The sequence below is a fragment of the Oryzias latipes genome, chromosome 22 (genome assembly GCF_002234675.1).
Source record: "Oryzias latipes chromosome 22, ASM223467v1".
Classification (NCBI taxonomy): domain Eukaryota; kingdom Metazoa; phylum Chordata; class Actinopteri; order Beloniformes; family Adrianichthyidae; genus Oryzias; species Oryzias latipes.
The window spans coordinates 14,917,733-14,934,405 of record NC_019880.2 but is presented as its reverse complement, the minus strand read 5'-3'; the positions used below and the strand labels follow the sequence as shown (position 1 = coordinate 14,934,405).

Here is a 16,673-nt window from a genome sequence, read left to right as displayed (position 1 = left end):
GCTTGAGGACCTTTTGTGTTGCTGCAGAAAATGTGCAGTTGAAAGTGAAAAACTACCAAGTATTGTTGTGTGCACTTTTAGAAGCAGCAAAATTAGGCTAAAGCCACATTATCTTATAATCTTAGAGTAATCAGGCTTCTTGTTCCTCTTATTTTATCCCAGTACTTTGAAATGCATAAAAGGCCAAAAGGAAAATCTAAATGCGATTGAAACTATTCACCCAAAATCAATGCATGTTCAGAGTTAAAGGATTTTTTTAAATAGTGATAATCAGAACAACTGCTTAAAAATGAAATGCTGGTGTAACATGTCACAGTCAAAAAATAGGGTTTCTTTAAGTTCTTTATTATAGTTTTAAATATTTAACCTATTGATGCATCAAACCACTTTGGCTCCAAAATTACCTTAATTTAGCATTTTCATGGAAGCACAACACAAGTTAATTTTTCATAGCTGGAAACAAATTTAGGGGATTCAAGTATGTAAAACTTCAACAGATCTAAAAGCTCCTAAATAGAAAGATTCAGTTAGAACCCGAAATTTCTCCCATTAACAAACCTTTTTTTTATTTGTAAGAGCAATAATGTTTTTGTGTCAATTCAGCTTTTCTGTAATTGTGACACCATACAATTACAGCTTGAGAATAGAAGTGATTCTACATTTCTTTGATTCACTACAAACAAAATTACAAAGGGAGCCTTAAACCAGTATTTTAGAAAAATTCTAATGCTAAATTTTTATTGCTAACTTGCACATAAATCTTTTCTTCATGAAACCCTAAAATGTGTAATAGAGCTATTAAAGAGAACAAATAAATCAAGAACAAATAGCACATAATAATTATACCTGGATGACAAAAGAAAAAGAAAAAAAAATGCTATACTGGAAAAAACACAGCAGGTGATTTGCAGTTGTTAGAACTGCATTTGTTTGTTCTGCCTTCTGGCAAACTATGAAATCCTACATGTCTAACTTTATGGATTTCTTGATGGATTTTCTGTTGTTTAGAAAGGTTTGGAGATTTTTTTTGTCTTCCGTAATCAATATCTGGAGTATTTGATGTGTTTCAAGTCTAAGAGTGCCGACCATTTTCCAAATGGGTTCCATCGTAAAGTTGACAGTTAATGTCCTGACCTTTGACCAAGTTTTCACAGAAAGACACACACTTTGCACGTTGTGAGGATGAAAAGAAACTTGGATGTCATGGACGCCCAGTTTTTAAGGAAGGCTTCAAAGACCCATCACAGAACTTAAAACTTGTAAACATAATTAGCAACAAAAATGTAAGGTGTGTCTGCATTCTGAAGTAGTCATGTAAGTCGTAAGCAACCGTTTTGTTACAAAAGACTTGCTTCATTCTATTCCCAATTACAATCTTTCAATCTTTATGTTTTATCTTGTCTTTTTTTTTAAATTGTATTTATGTGCAATAAAAAGCTGCATTAACCTTAATCATATGCAAAAGTTCAGAACTCTTTCTTTTAGTCTTCTATGCTGTTTTCTAACCTTGCTTCTTTTCAATTTTTATCTATTTCTTCTGATCTTTTCATTTGGCATGACACAATTTTGGCAAAAAAGAAAAACAAAACAGATGACCCTATGCTACCTATTTTAAAATGTCAAAACTAGCATGAAAAGTTCAGCTTCCTGCTGCCATGTTGCAAGGATGTTTTTTTCTCATTCATGCATCTGTGATTATCCATTTATATACATGTGTATTATCAGCTTAATTTACTGTTATTTTACTTGCCAAAACCTTATGTTTGTCAGTTTTTTTAGATTTTGCACAGTCACAAGAAGACAAAACACTTCTCACCTTTTTTATACAATTATTCATGAATTAAAATGAAACTCCAGTCATATCTCTTGCTTTATAGATGATTTTATTGAATAAGAAATTGACATTGATTACATATTTCATTCAAAATTATTGACTTGTGCGTGGTTTCTCCATTTGCATCACATCGATGAGTTTTTTTCACTTTTTGCCATGTCCGTGGCCTTCTCCTTTACCATGTCCATGGCCTTCTCCTTTACCATGTCCTTTGCCTTCTCCTTTACCTTGTCCGTGCCCATGGCCATCCTTGTTTTTTCCCTTTCCCTGGAAAAAGCCACAACAAAGAGCCATTCACCTCACAAAAAAAAATGACAACGACCAAACCTACCATCCTACAGGAAAATACCAAGATAATGTCTTACCTTTCCAGATTCATTGTCTGGATTGTGTTCACCGACTTCTTCAGGATTCTGAGGAATGAGAAACAGCCCAATATTAGCAACATGTTATAACCTTGAACTGGGAAGCTGCAAAACAAAACAAGTAAACTCACCTTTGGCTTGGCTAAGTTCATGAAAAAACAAAGAGAAAAAAACATGAGTACTTGCAAAACCTGGTGCTAAGTTGATTAAAATCATGACATTTGATATTTAAAAGTATGACCAAATAAAAATTTAAGACAAGAATACAAAGGGGGTCAGAATTAAAGATCTGATGAACCAATATCGTTAAAAATAAACCTTTTGCAAGAAACCTGGAAAACAATTTATATAAAGAAGTTCAAACTCACGGTCGCTCATTTTGTCTGGCTGATAATGCTGAAAAAGATTTTCTGAAAGACAAAAAAAAGCAAAGACATTAGAAAAGCTTTCACAAGTGTTGTATCTCTGCCAAAGTGGATGCTGTTCTTACCTGCTGCAGAAATGTTGTGAGATCGGTGAAGAAAGAGGGTCTCTCTGCATTTATATACAGGTGAGTAACAAGCGAAACGTGTGGGAAGGGAGGCGGTGCAGCCTAACTGTCAAGAATCTACGCCCAGTCAGGTGAGCGGAGGAACAGGTCGTGCTGCCAAAGCATCCAAACATCATCAACAACAGTTATAAATCGCCACAGGCAGGAAGGCTGCGTGCACATTTTAAATGTAGTATAATAATAGTCCAACCGAACCACCTAACCTGGAGCCTGTCAAACGGCATCTATCTCTTCTCAGACAATACACTAGATTAGGATTCTGCAAGCTTTAATGCTAAAAGAGACACTTTTTTATGACTGTTGTGCTGTCATACTTTTTCTACTATTTCTATTAAATATAAAAGTGATAATTCTGGTCTAGAATCCCAATTTTTAAACAAAAACTATTTGTGAATGTAGTCATGTACTTTAAGGAAATGTGTTTCAGAACAACAACTAGACACAGTTGTGCAGCAAAATACAAGAATATTTTCTTTAAGCTCATTTTAAAAATAAATAACTTAAACAGAAAATTAAACCTTTATCCATGATTTTGATCAGTTATCTGACATGTTAAAAATATAAACATCTTTTACTTGCCAAAACCTTACGGTTGTCAGTTTTATTTAGTTTTTACACAAAGTCACAAGAAGGCATAACAATACAATACAATTATTCATGAATTAACATTTTTTCCCCATTTTGAATATTCATACAGCAAAATGAAACTCCAGTCATAATTCTTGCTTTTTAGATGCTTTTATTGAAGAAGAAATTTGTTTTGATTACATATTTGATTCCAAATTATTGACTTAATGCGTGATTTCTCCACTTGCATCATGTCGATGAGTTTTTTCAATTTTTGCCATGTCCGTGTCCGTGTCCGTGTCCGTGGCCATGGCCGTGTCCATGGCCGTGTCCATGGCCATGTCCATGGCCATGTCCATGGCCTTCTCCTTTACCATGTGCATGTCCGTGCCCATGGCCGCTGTGTTCACCGAGTTCTTCGGGATGCTGAGAAATGAGAAACAGCCCAATATTAGCAACACATTATAACCTTGAACTGGGAAGCTGCAAAACAAAACATGTAAACTCACCATTGGGTTGGCTGAATTCATGAAAAAACAAAGAGAAAAAACATGAGTCTTTCAAAACCTGTTATAATCATTACATTTGATATTGAAAAGTATGACAAAAGAAAACTTTTACACAAGAATACAAAGGGGGTCAGAATTAAAGATCTGATGAACCAATATTGTTAAAACTAATCCTTTTGCAAGAAAACGGGAAACCAATTTATATAAAGAAATTCAAACTCACGGTCGCTCATTTTGTCTGGCTGATGATGCTGAAAAAGATTTTCTGAAAGACAAAAAAACAGCAAAGACATCAGAAAAGTTATCACAAGTGTTGCATCTCTGCCAAAGCGGATGCTGTTCTCACCTGCTGCAGAAATGTTGTGAGATCGGTGAAGAAAGGGGGTCTCTCTGCATTTATATACAGGTGAGTAACAAGTGAAACGTGTGGGAAGGGAGGCGGTGCACCCCAGTTGTCAAGAATCTATGCCCAGTCAGGTGAGGAACAGGTAGTGCTGCCAAAGCATCCAAATATCATCAACAACATTTACAAATTGCCACAGGCAGGAAGGCTCTGTACATATTTTAAATGTAGAATAATAATAGTCCAACCGAACCACCTAACCTGGAGCCAGTCAAACAGCAACTATCTCATCTCAGACAATACACTAGATTAGGATTCTGCAAGCTATAATGCTAAAAGAGACACTAGAGCTTGATTCACACTGACCAAAACCCAGCAATAGCTGCTCAGTCCCTTTTCGTGGTTTAGAAAAATACACTTTTTTTATGTTTTTGTTGCCATTAAGTCATTCATTTATAAAAGGCAGCTTTAAATATTTCCAATAATTGAAATATAACAGTGTTACCTCTTTCGATGTAAAACAATTTGAACTTTTACTTTTGACAGGAGCATGCTCAAGTTCCTTTCAAAATTAAACCCATCCTGTGTCAAATAAAATTCTCCAGCAGATTTATTTGAATTACAAATGCAAAGAAGTCTAAAATGGCATTTACAATTTTTATGACTTTGTTCTGCCATCATACTTTTTCTGCTATTACTATTAAATATAAAAGTGATAACTTTGGTCTAGAATCCCAATTTTTAAGCAAAAAATACATGTGAATTTAGTCATGTACTTTAAGGAAATGTGTTTCAGAACAACAACTAGACACAGTTGTGCAGCATAATACAAGAATATATTCTTCAAGCTCATTTCAAAAGCAAATAGCTTACCAGAAGATTAAGCCATTATCCATTATTATGAGCAGTTATGACATGTTAAAAATCTAAACATCTTGCAAGATCTTCTTTTTTGCAGACTTTCTGACACTTTTATACGGAGCCCTTCACCTGAAATGGAAAAAATAAAAATGTATTTCGTTCCCACAAATTAATATCTCGTTCCCACAAAATAATTAAGTTGTGCATACAAAATAGTATGTTGTTCCCACAAAATAATATTCTGTTATAAATAACTTATGACGTATATATTTACTTTGTTTGCACAAATTAATCAATGCGTGGGAACAGAGTATTATTTATTTTGCCCGTGACCTGAAATTAAAAAATTAAAACATATCTCGTTCCCACAGATGAATATCTTGTTCCCACAGATTAATATCTTGTTCCCACAAATTAATATCTTGCTCGAATGAAACAATATCTCGTTCCCACAAGATAACATTCGGTTTCCTCGAAATACTATTTCGTTCCCTCGAAATGATTAATTCATGCGAACGCAATAATTATTCACGCCATAAGTCATTCATAAACACGGATACGCTCTTCGTCCGGCCACAAAAGCTGCTTTTAGCGGTAACTTTTGTGTCTTTGTGACCCACATTCGTTCAAGTAAGGAAAAAAAAAAAAAAAAGTATGATCAATTTATTATTGTCTCAATGAATGTAAGAAAAATATCATAAGATTTATGATACCTAGGGTTGCTGCTTTGGCATAGGGGTACCGATGCTTTTATGCTTTTTTAAATAAATAAATCTGATCTCTAAACATCCTCCGTGTCTTCAATGCAATGTAATGAGACACACACAGACAGAAATGTGAAGGTATCTGTAAATCTATGACGTAAATAACAGGATAAATGATCGGCTAGTTAGTTAGCATGTAGCCTACTAGCCTTCGAATGTAAAGCAACTGCTAAAGAGTTTGTTAATAAAAGACAAGTCCTAAGTATTATTATCCCTGTTCTCGACCCCAAACTACAATATCAGCTGGCTGTCTGTCTGCCGGCCAGCCAGCAGCCAGCAGGACAAGCAAGAGCTCTACGGCGGAGCTAGTATGTCCATGAATCGTATGGCATTTGTGGGAACAAAATATTAATTTTCGGGAACGAAATGTATTTTATTTTTTCCATGTCAGGACACGGGCTCCGTACGATTGGCATGTAACCAATGAGCTTAGTAACATTTTGCTGTGGGAATAGGGAAAAGGGAATAGATTTTTTGAGGACAAACCAAATTATATCCCAAATGTCAAGAATTTGGCAATTTCCAAACTTACCAAGATTCTTTGTGTGTTGTAGCTATTCTCTTAAGAAAAATAGTTTTTTTTTCTGTGATTGTTCTGCGTGATTGTTGAAGGTGTAGTGAAAGTCACACCTTAAATGCCCTCACCCATTTTTCTCTGAATTGAGGGAAAGTTTCACCACTTTATCTTTGATAAAAACACAAACGGTACGGAAACTGTTTTTTTTATCTGTTGTAGTCAAAAACAGATCAGGCTCTAATAACTCTCAGAACAACACTTGTCAATCTCTCTTTGTTTGCAAAAACAAATTGGTAGTTGATTCAGGTCTAACAACTCCACTAGCTGAATGAAACACTTTCAAAGAATGTACATGTTTTTCTTGGACGTTTTTTTTATCCTCATAAGCATACAAAAATGAATAATACAGATAAATATTTCCTTCAGAACATGTATAATTTTACTTGCAATAATATTGGAGTTGCTAAAATTAGTGACTAATATATAGAAAAGTTCCCCCTTAAGTGAAACAAAATTATGCTAGAAAAACAAAGGAGACCTTATTTAATTACAATGCTGTTTAATTTATAAAATACTAAAAAAGACAATCTAAATACATATGTTATAACATTCATGTAAAACTGTTAATGAGAGATTTATGTTCAGATTTAAAGTATATTTTATATCTATAATCAGAATCACTGCATGGAAAACTGATGCAGGTGTGACCTGTTACAGTAAAAATATTCTTTAGATCCTCTCATATGCTTTTGAAATTTTATCACATCTTTTTAACCTTCAACAGATTTACATGCAAGTTCTTAAATAAAGATATTTAGTCTGAACCTAAAACTAAACCTAGACATAAACTTTTATAAATTTTCAAGTGAACGAAGAGCTATTCATCTTCTAAAGCTACCATCTCCCTTTCAGGGTCAGTGGGCTGCTGGAGCCTATACACCTAGACGTACAAGGAGAGTATTTAAAACAGAAAGGACCCAGCCCGGATTCAAATTAGGGCCTTTTCGCCCTGAGGCAGAGCGCTTATCGCTGCACCACAGTGCAGCCCAGGGAGAAGACAACAAGCGCGAAAAGGTTTTTGATTACTTCGACACTTCTGCAGTTACAGAAGCTATAGCTCCAGGACAGAAAACCTTCTCTGAGGTCTGCAGTAAAAAACTAACAGAAGGCCCCTTGAGTCAGTGTCAAGAATCTACATGCAGACAGTTCTACAGCAGAACACGGTCTGCTGCCAAAAATGCATGGGAACACAGTGTACTTTCAGAATATTACCCACGAATGAACACAAAATTAAAAATTCCACCTTTAATGGCTGTGTGCAGGTCCCAAAATGAGAAATTATAAATAATGTAACATAATTAGTTAGTTTATCACAACTTTGAGTCTGTTTAGATTTTTCATCTAACCATTAAATTCCTAGAAATGACAACAAGCCTGCTCAAGTAGTCTATTTTATTTCACACATGCAATGACTTTTCCCCATGGCTAGATGAATCAGTTGGCTGCTTGTAAGACTGGCGGAAATCAGTGTTCGTTTCCCAGAGGGGCTTCATCCAGTGTGGGTCTTTGGGCAAGACCCCTTACACTACTGCCTAACTAGCCTCAAGGAGGACCAAGTCTTGGTCCCCCTGTGCCAGTCCCCGGCCCTGATAAAATACAAGGATGTGTCAGGAAGGGCATCAGGCATAAAAAGCTCCACCAAACCTCAGTGGAAGCTGACTTAATAATAATAATACATTTTATTTAAAAGTGCTTTTCAGAACACCCAAGGACACTCTACAGATTGAAAGAAAACACAATAAAATCACAACACTTTAAAAACAATAAATAAGTTAAAATCATGAATTAAATCAGATAGCAAAAGATGAAAAATTGTAATCAGGGAGAGCAGATTGAAACGGATGGGTTTTGAGTCTGGATTTAAAGATTGAAAAGGAGTCAATGTTACGGATGTCTGGGGGGAGAGAGTTCCAGAGTTTGGGGGCCGAGCGGCTGAAGGCACGGCTCCCCATGGTGAACATAAAAACTGACAGAAGGCCCCTTCAGTCAGAGTCAAGAATCTACATGCAGACAGTTCTACGGCAGAACACGGAGGGACGGAAAGCTGAATGGAAGAAGAAGACCGGAGAGAGGGAGAGGGATTGTTTATATGGAGGAGATCAGTAATATTAGGGGGAGCCAGGTTATGGAGGGCTTTGAACGTATATAGAAGGAGTTTGAATTGAATCCTGAAAGCTTTTCGAAGCCAGTTCAGCTGCTGGAGAACGGGAGTGATGTGATGGAAGGAAGGAGTTCTGGTGATGATGCGGGCAGCTGAATTCTGGACTGGAGTAGGGCATTGCAGTAGTCGGTGCGAAAAGTGACCAGACTATGAACTAAGATGGAGGTGGAGTGGACGGTGAGGGAGGGGCGGATACGGTTAATATTGCGTAGATGAAAGTAGGCAGACCGAGTAATGCGATTGATGTGAGACTGAAAAGATTATGCACTGTCAAGGATGACACCCAGACGCTTTACCTGAGGGGAGGGGAAAACTGGAGAGGAATCGATGGAAAGTTTAAAATTGGGAACTTTGGAAAGGGTTTATTTGGAGCCTACAAGGAGTAATTCAGTTTTATCGCTGTTAAGTTTAAAGAAGTTTGAGGTGAACCAGGTTTTTATTTCAGACAGACAAGAGGAAAGGAAGGCAGGTGAAAGAGAAGAGTTTGCTTTACTTGACAGATAGAGCTGAGATAGAGCTGCAAAACAATGAAAATCAATGCTGAATTTACGGAATACATTGCCAAGGGGTAGTTGGTAGGAAATGAAGAGGAGTGGACCGAGAACCAAACCTTGAGGAACACCAGAGAAAATGAGTGAGGGTTGAGATTTAAATGAATTCAGTCGGATAAACTGAGTGCGGCTTGAGAAATAGGAATGAAACCTGGGGAGGGGGGTGGACTTGATACCGAGAGCTGAAAGTCTGTAATGGAGGATGGAGTGAGATATGGTGTCAAATGTTGCGCTCAAGTCAAGGTGGATGAGGATGGTGATGAGTTCAGAATAAGCTGCTTGGAGAAGGTCATTCATGATTTTTATTAGGGCCGTTTCAGTGCTATAAAGGGGGCGAAACCCGGATTGAAAGGGTTCAAAGAGATCCTTTTGATTGAGATGATGATTAATTTGGGAGGCGACTATTTTTTTTGAGAATTTTGGAGATGAAGGGGATGTTAGAAATAGGAAGGATTAATGCAAGGAATTGGGGTCTGAGCCTGGCTTTTTTTTGGATGGGTTTGACAGCAGCGGTCTTGAGGAGTGAGGGGACAATATCGGATGTCAATGAGGAGTAGGTAATTGCAAAAATGAAGGGAAGAAGAGAAGGGAGGCCGGATTTGACTAGGGGTGTTGGGAGGGGCTCGAGCAGACATGTCGATGGTTTGGACTTATGGATGAGGCGGGAAATTTCACTGGGATCAGGGAGCAGAAAGGAAGAAAATGTGTGAGAAACGGAAAAGGAGTCAGAAGGGGTGGGAGGAGAGGTCAAGGAATGGAGATACTGATGGATATCTTGAATTTTCTGGTCAAAGACTGACTGAAGAGAATTACAGTTGTCATCTGAATGGAAATGAGGAGGAAAACAGTCATGGGGTTTAAAGATGTTATTCATTAAGGAAAAAAGAATTTTGGAATTTCCCTTATTTGCATCAATCAGTTCAGTAAAGTATTTTTTTCTTTTTAGTGTTAGAAACCAAGTCTTTGTATTGTAGAATATTTTCTTTGTAGATTTCCTTATGAATGGGAGAGTCAGTTCTTTTGCAAAGCTGTTCTAACTGGCGGCATTTGGCTTTCATTTTATGGAGTTCAGGAGTGAAGCAGGGAGAAGATTTAAAAATTGAGAGAGACCGGGTTTTGACAGGAGCAAAATTGTTAAAGGCATCTAAAAGACTGTGATTATAAAAGGAAACCAGTTTAAAAAAATGTAAAAAAAAGTTGGTGTGGGTCCAGGAAGCATGAAGGCTTTTAAAAAAAATATGTTTTTATTGAAACGTAATCATTACAAAACTCACAGACACAACCACACCATGATGCAAGACACAGCTCTTCTCAAAAACAAAGAACAAAATAACAAAAATGTACATATATAGAATATAAGAATTTTAAGAATATAAAAACTTTCAGCATAAATTAAAACTCTATGGAATCAACAATCTCGAAACTATATCAGTAACCATTTTGTAGCAGATTTACAAATGTCATCAATGAAAGGACTTGAGTTCTGAATACATTTCAATGAGGATAGATATAGAGTTAAAACGATTTTAATGTGGTCGTGTTTTGAGATTAGGATGCCTTTAAATGCTTTATTTTAGGTTCTTTTGATTATTGCAGCTGTATGTTGACATGTTTAGGTCAAAAAGGTGATGAACAGCTTCATGTTGTTTGGTGACGTAAGTTTCAGTGGCCTTATGGTTAGAGTGTCTGCCCTGTGACTGGAAGGTTGTGGGTTCAAACCCAAAACACACCAAAGACTTGAAGAATTGGACCCAATGCTTCACACTCAGCATTAAGGGGTTGGATTGGGGGGGTTAAATCCACCAAAAGGTTACTGAGCGCTGCTGTGTCTGCAGCTCACCGCTCCCCCAGGGAATGGGTCACAAATTTCACTCATGTAGGTGTGTGACAGATAGTGTGATTTAATTTAAGTTTTAACCTTATTAAACCAAAACCTGCCACCCTGTTACTGATCGTCATTAATCCAGTTGATATGGTTCTCCATCTGTATCTAAGTGATATAAAAGCATGGTTTTTATATTTAGAGCTCTAAGCAACCAAGCAGTTGTCTAAACAAAAGACCTTTTAGCAGGTCTCTGAGTACATGTGAACAATATTTGGTGGATGTTCAGAGAACTTGTGTAAACCTTGTGCTTTCCTAGGCACTTTAACATTGGGAGTTGGGTCATCTAGACCCACTAGACAGTGCGCTGAACCTTTTTTCTTCAATGATTTGTGAACCTCACTGGTGTTCATGGATTACATGAAATCTTTCCACCTTTATCCAACTTTGTCATGGTAGGAATAACACGTCAATGTAAGGGTGGGGTCATCTAAGATAGCACAAGGGTTAAAGCTTAAAGTGACAGAGATTTTGTAGAAATGGCATCATTGTTGTTCTTTGTTTCACCCTCAGAAGTGTTGACTTGGTGATTTATTTTAAAAAGCTGCTGAAAAAATTATCTTTTTAAAATTGCAATTTCTAATTTGGGTTTTACCTTCTGTGTTCCATTTTTTGTGCTTTTATTGGGAAGCATTTGTTATTTGTTTGGTATTTAAATGTGCTATATATATATACACATCATTTTTAGAGACATCGTTATCAGTTGTTTTTGTTGGTGTTGTAGTTTAATTTCATTTGATGTATAGAAACCAAAAGAAGTTGCAGCATTGATTAAAAAAAAGGATATGAGAGATATTTATAATCTTATGTTACATATGTAGGAGTCTACTGGGGTTGGGTTTGTTTTACAGCACATTCATAAGTTTTGTTTGTAAAAAAAAGAAAAAGATAAAATATTGAGTTGATTGCATTTTGGATAAAAAAAAAAGCAATGATTAGTACTAAAGATGTATAAAACACAAACAAAATGAAAAAGCAGTCTTTCAGTGCTGAACTGGCTTTTTGTGGCCAAATTCTCACTCATCCTTGCTTGTCACTGCTGGCTAATTAACATATGAGCAGGAACCCTGCAGGGGGAGGAGGGGTGTAATCGGACCCGTGCAGCAGGCCTGATTTAGAGAGGCTGTTGCATGTAAGAGCTTCTTTTACTTTTGACAGGAGCACATTCATGTTCCTTTCAAAATAAAATACACCCTGTGTCAAATAGGATCCTCCTGCTGCAGCAGATTTATCTAACTAAAAATGCAAGAAAGCCGAACCATGGTTTCTATCATTATGACTTGGGTGTGGTGTCGTACCTTTTCTGCTTTTACTATCAAATGTAAAAAATGGCAACATTAGTGTAGAATCCTATTTTTAAAAAATCTCTGCATGGAAATGCATGTCACAAACATTTTGTATTTTCTAAGTGGGAGAATATAGTAAGTTCAAAATATTTTTGTTTCAGTTTAGCAGTTCTGAAATTGGGGCGAACTTTTACTGTGCAATCTAAAGCTATACGGCAGTGGCTCAGGTGGTAGAGCAGGTCGATCCCCGCTCCTCCCAGCCCGCGGGGTTGTTGTTGTGTCCTTGGGCAAGACACTTCACCTTCTTTGCCCCCAGTGTGGCTCCACTGGTGTGTGGATGTGTGCGTAAACTGGCAGCCACGCCTCTGTCAGTCTGCCCCAGGGCAGTTGAGGCTACGACAGTAGCTTACCATCACCAAGTATGAATGAAGGGTGAATGAAACACTGTAAGAGCTTTGAGCAACAAGAAAAAGCGCAGATAAATCCAATCCATTATTATTATACCTCGAGGACAGAACAGCTTCTACCTTTTCTGAGGTCTACATTGAGAAACTGGCAGAAGGCGTCCTCAGTCAGAGTCAAGAATCTACATGCAGACAGGTAAACAGGGGAACACGGTCTGCTGCCAAAAACGCATGAAAACAGTGGACTTTCAGAATATTCTCACAAATCAACACAATATTAAAAATAATATGTCATGTTTGATTGATTATTTGAACTGCAGAGTTGGTTTATATTGCACCCACGTGTACATTTTTAAAAAGGCTGCCATCAAAAAACAGCAGGTCAATGTTGAGGAGAGCCAGAGACTGGATCAACCTACATGTGTAGAGGAAGTTCGCACAAGAAAACACATAAAAATAAGGACAAATGAGAAACCGTGGATGACGAGCCCCCGCTGACACTGAGACTGTCGATCTGGAGATACAGCTGATCTCAGGACAGCAGGAGCCAGACTGAACAAAGCAGTCAGACTGGCAAAAAAGGGCCCATGCACACAGAAGCGGTCTTGGCTACTTTGACCCCCTGCATGGGTGAAACACTGGACGGCACCCTCAGCCCCCTTTCCAGCCCCGTCCCGCCTGTATACATACAAACAAACAAACACAAACAAAACATATAATTTATTTTACTTTATTAATCACATAAGAAAAACATACTTGCCTAATTCAATTCACAATCAAGATATACAGGGGTATGAGAAAGTTTGGGCACCCCTAATAATTTTCAAGATTTTCCTTCATAATTAATTTGTTGTTTGGATCATCAATTTCAGTTAAATTTATCATATAGCAGATGAACACAGTGATATTTGAGAAGTGAAAGGAAATTATTGGATTTAAAGAAACTGTGTAATAATTACATTACCTCCATCCCTTAACTTGACCCACTTCAATCTGCCAAAACTGCTCGACTGAGGATATCACCTCTATGGCTGTCCCCGGAACATCTGGAAAAGAAGAACCCACTGGTTGGAATGCTGTTTAGCTCAGCCTTTAATACAAAAGCCCACAGCCTCTTATTTAAAGCTGAGCTCACTTGGACTGAACACAACCCCTGCAGAATTGAATACTGGACTTAAATTGAGTAACGACTGTTGTGCTTAGTACAACAGCAACCACACAATGCAATATACGAATGAGACAACAGTGTTGCGTCTCAATCCTCGACGACAACAAGAAGAAGTACAGAGAGGGGGGGGGAAAGCTTTTTGAGGAATGGTGCAGCGACAACATCCTGCTCCTGAATATGGACAAAACCAAAGAAATGGGGATCCACCTTGAGTGGCCTGTGCACACCCTACTTTACATAATGGACACATGCTTTAGAACTTGTTCCACACACCAAGTTTGTGGGGGTTCACGTAGCTATCAATCTCACATCCCCACTTACTCCACTTTAAAGAAGGCTCACTAGCACCTGCACTTCCCATAGAGCCTAAAGAGAGAACGCCTCCACCCATAGATCCTCACCACCTTCCAGAGAGGCACCATTGAGAATTCGCCAACAAGCAGCGTCTCTGTGACTTTAGAGCAGCAGTGCCTCATATAACAAGGCCCTGGAGAGAGGGGTGAGGTCAGCAGGAAAAGTCATTGGGGTCACACTACCAACCATCAGGGATCCGGCAAGACAACGCTTCCCAGCATGGGCAACTCAGATCACCAGGGTCCTACCCACCCCTCCCATGGACTAGGTGCTCCTTCTATTATACTATTGATGTCTAGACGCTGATTTGCTGGGTCCGGAGCAACATAATTTTGTTTGCACGAATGACAATTAAAGAATCTGAATCTTAAGCTTGCATGTGGCTGCAAGAACAAAACATAATAGAGACATGTAAAACAAAATATTGCTAATTAATGTATCGATTCCTTTTAATTATAATTTTGAGTCTGTTTACAATTAATTTACTCATACATCTAACCAATAAAGTCCTGAAAATGAAAACTTGCCTGCTCAAGTATTTTAATTTACATATGCAATGACTTTTCACCAAAGCAGCGGTCTCCACCCTGAGCCCCCGCAGCCACGTGTGGCTCTTTTACCCCCTCACAGCGGCTCTCTGGCTGAAGAAAAATAAAATAATAGTAACTTTTAAAGTATGGTTAAGTTGTAGAATTTATGGCTTAGGCACTTAGAAGTGAGGATGTAACTACAGGTTTTTACCTCTCTGCTGCCATCAAGAGGCCTTGTTTGCTCTGCTTCTTTCAAAATGCACAGATTTTAAATACAAAGCAAAACTTTGGTTAAAAAAAGTCTAATCTTTTATGAGCATAAATATATGTATATATGTATTTTCTTTATGCATTATTTATTCTGGATCCTAAACTAGTGAGTTCATGTTTATGTTCAGGTTAACAACAGGATCACGTAAAAAAAAAGGATGATGGCTCAACAAGGTAGACCTAAGGTATAACAAGAGAAATGCCATCTTTTCTTGCATTGTTTAAGACCTTGCATTGGAGTACATTAGTGGTACTGGGATGATCCTGTTTGGGACAGGGCATCTTTTATTTTAAAAAAGGAAGTCACATTTTTAGAAAATTTTCCTTTTATATTTCTGTTTTTAGTCAAGCCAAACAGGAAATATAAATCAGATTTCTCATAAAAGTAACAATGTAATGAATGCAAAGCAGTATTGAATTTTCCTAAAATAAGACTTTGTGGCTCCAACTTTAATCAGTAACTTAAGAAACAGGCTCAAACGTCTCTTCTACTGTTAAAGTTGCAGACTCCTCCACCAAAACAATGTTCCTAATGTTTTTACCCCCCAGCTTCTTAATTTTGGTAATTCTATTTTTTAAAATAATCCTAAATGAGGCTATTTTAGCCTGAAAAGTCGCTGATTATACAAAAACCCCACCTGGAATACTCCAATCTTCATCATCAGTTTTCCTTCGGTCGCACCTGTGGCTGAAAAAGATTTGCCGCCATCTTGTGGACAAAGTGGAACATTGCAGATGAAGAGAAGAAGCACCTGCTGGATGCTGGAGTTCAGGCGAACAGAGGACTAACTGCTGGATGTGAGTCTGTGTCGTCATCGTTGTTTTATCTCTGGGTAATATTTGACAGTTTGAATTTGTAGAATAAGTATCTGTTTTATTTTGCTGAGCATGATGGGGGAATATTTTCTTTTAACTATTGTCACCTTCAAATGTGCTAATTCAAAAACATTTGGAAAAAAAGACACAAACGACCTCAAGAAAGAGTAACATATTTCAGTTTTTTCACATTTAGTATTCAAATGAATCAAATTGAGTTAAGAAATAGAACACAAACACCAAATAAGCTAATTTGAATAACGTATTGAAATTAGTTCTTTTTGGGACACAAAACAGTCTATCACTGGAATTTGAATAGAGGCTTCTCTAGTTTGGCCAAAAAAACACCAAAATCAATTAAAATAAAAGAAAATAATCAAAATGACTGTATGACACAAATGCACCAATATGCCAAATGCAATAAAAGAAGAGGCTTGAGCTGTCCCAGTTTTTCCTGATTTGATTTGTACTCGAAATGTATTGGTTTATTACAGTAAAGCTAAGTATAATTAAACAAATAGAATCAAATAAAAAGCAAATATATTTGAAATGTAGCTATTTGAGTTTAAAACATGGTGGAAATCCTGAGTTTTCAGACTTGTCAGGAGGCATAATGCTCCTCACAAAGAGTGGTACGTTCTGCTGCCCTCCTGCTGTTGCAGGAAGCATCATTAGTACTCTGAACATGTCTGGAGCTCAAAAGACAGACAGCTGGACCACACTGAGATTGAGCAAAATGCACAACTACACACAGAGGTGGAACATGCACGGATCGCTTTTGTTTCTGAAAGAATCCAAACTAGAAATATTTCCATTAAACATCTCTCCCCGGTGTAACAATAACAAAAATGATTCATTTTTGTTGATCTAGAGAGGTCAGT

The 16,673-nt window shown here is 37.4% G+C and overlaps 3 long non-coding RNA genes across 3 annotated transcripts; all 3 read right to left on the bottom strand.

The window, feature by feature from the left end:
- Positions 1 to 1,864: 1,864 nt before the first annotated feature.
- LOC101174060 lies at positions 1,865 to 2,725 on the bottom strand. The gene is made up of 5 exons (XR_002872669.1): positions 2,690 to 2,725; positions 2,568 to 2,609; positions 2,331 to 2,341; positions 2,200 to 2,247; positions 1,865 to 2,101 (listed from the first exon to the last, which is right to left on the bottom strand). It is a non-coding gene; the product is annotated as an uncharacterized LOC101174060 (long non-coding RNA).
- Positions 2,726 to 3,468: 743 nt separating this feature from the next.
- LOC111946864 lies at positions 3,469 to 4,216 on the bottom strand. The gene is made up of 4 exons (XR_002872668.1): positions 4,172 to 4,216; positions 4,049 to 4,090; positions 3,826 to 3,836; positions 3,469 to 3,742 (listed from the first exon to the last, which is right to left on the bottom strand). It is a non-coding gene; the product is annotated as an uncharacterized LOC111946864 (long non-coding RNA).
- An 8,513-nt stretch (positions 4,217 to 12,729) lies between these two features.
- On the bottom strand, positions 12,730 to 13,956 carry LOC110017490. Its single transcript, XR_002872673.1, has 2 exons — positions 13,619 to 13,956; positions 12,730 to 13,332 (listed from the first exon to the last, which is right to left on the bottom strand). It is a non-coding gene; the product is annotated as an uncharacterized LOC110017490 (long non-coding RNA).
- Between the last annotated feature and the right edge of the window lie 2,717 nt (positions 13,957 to 16,673).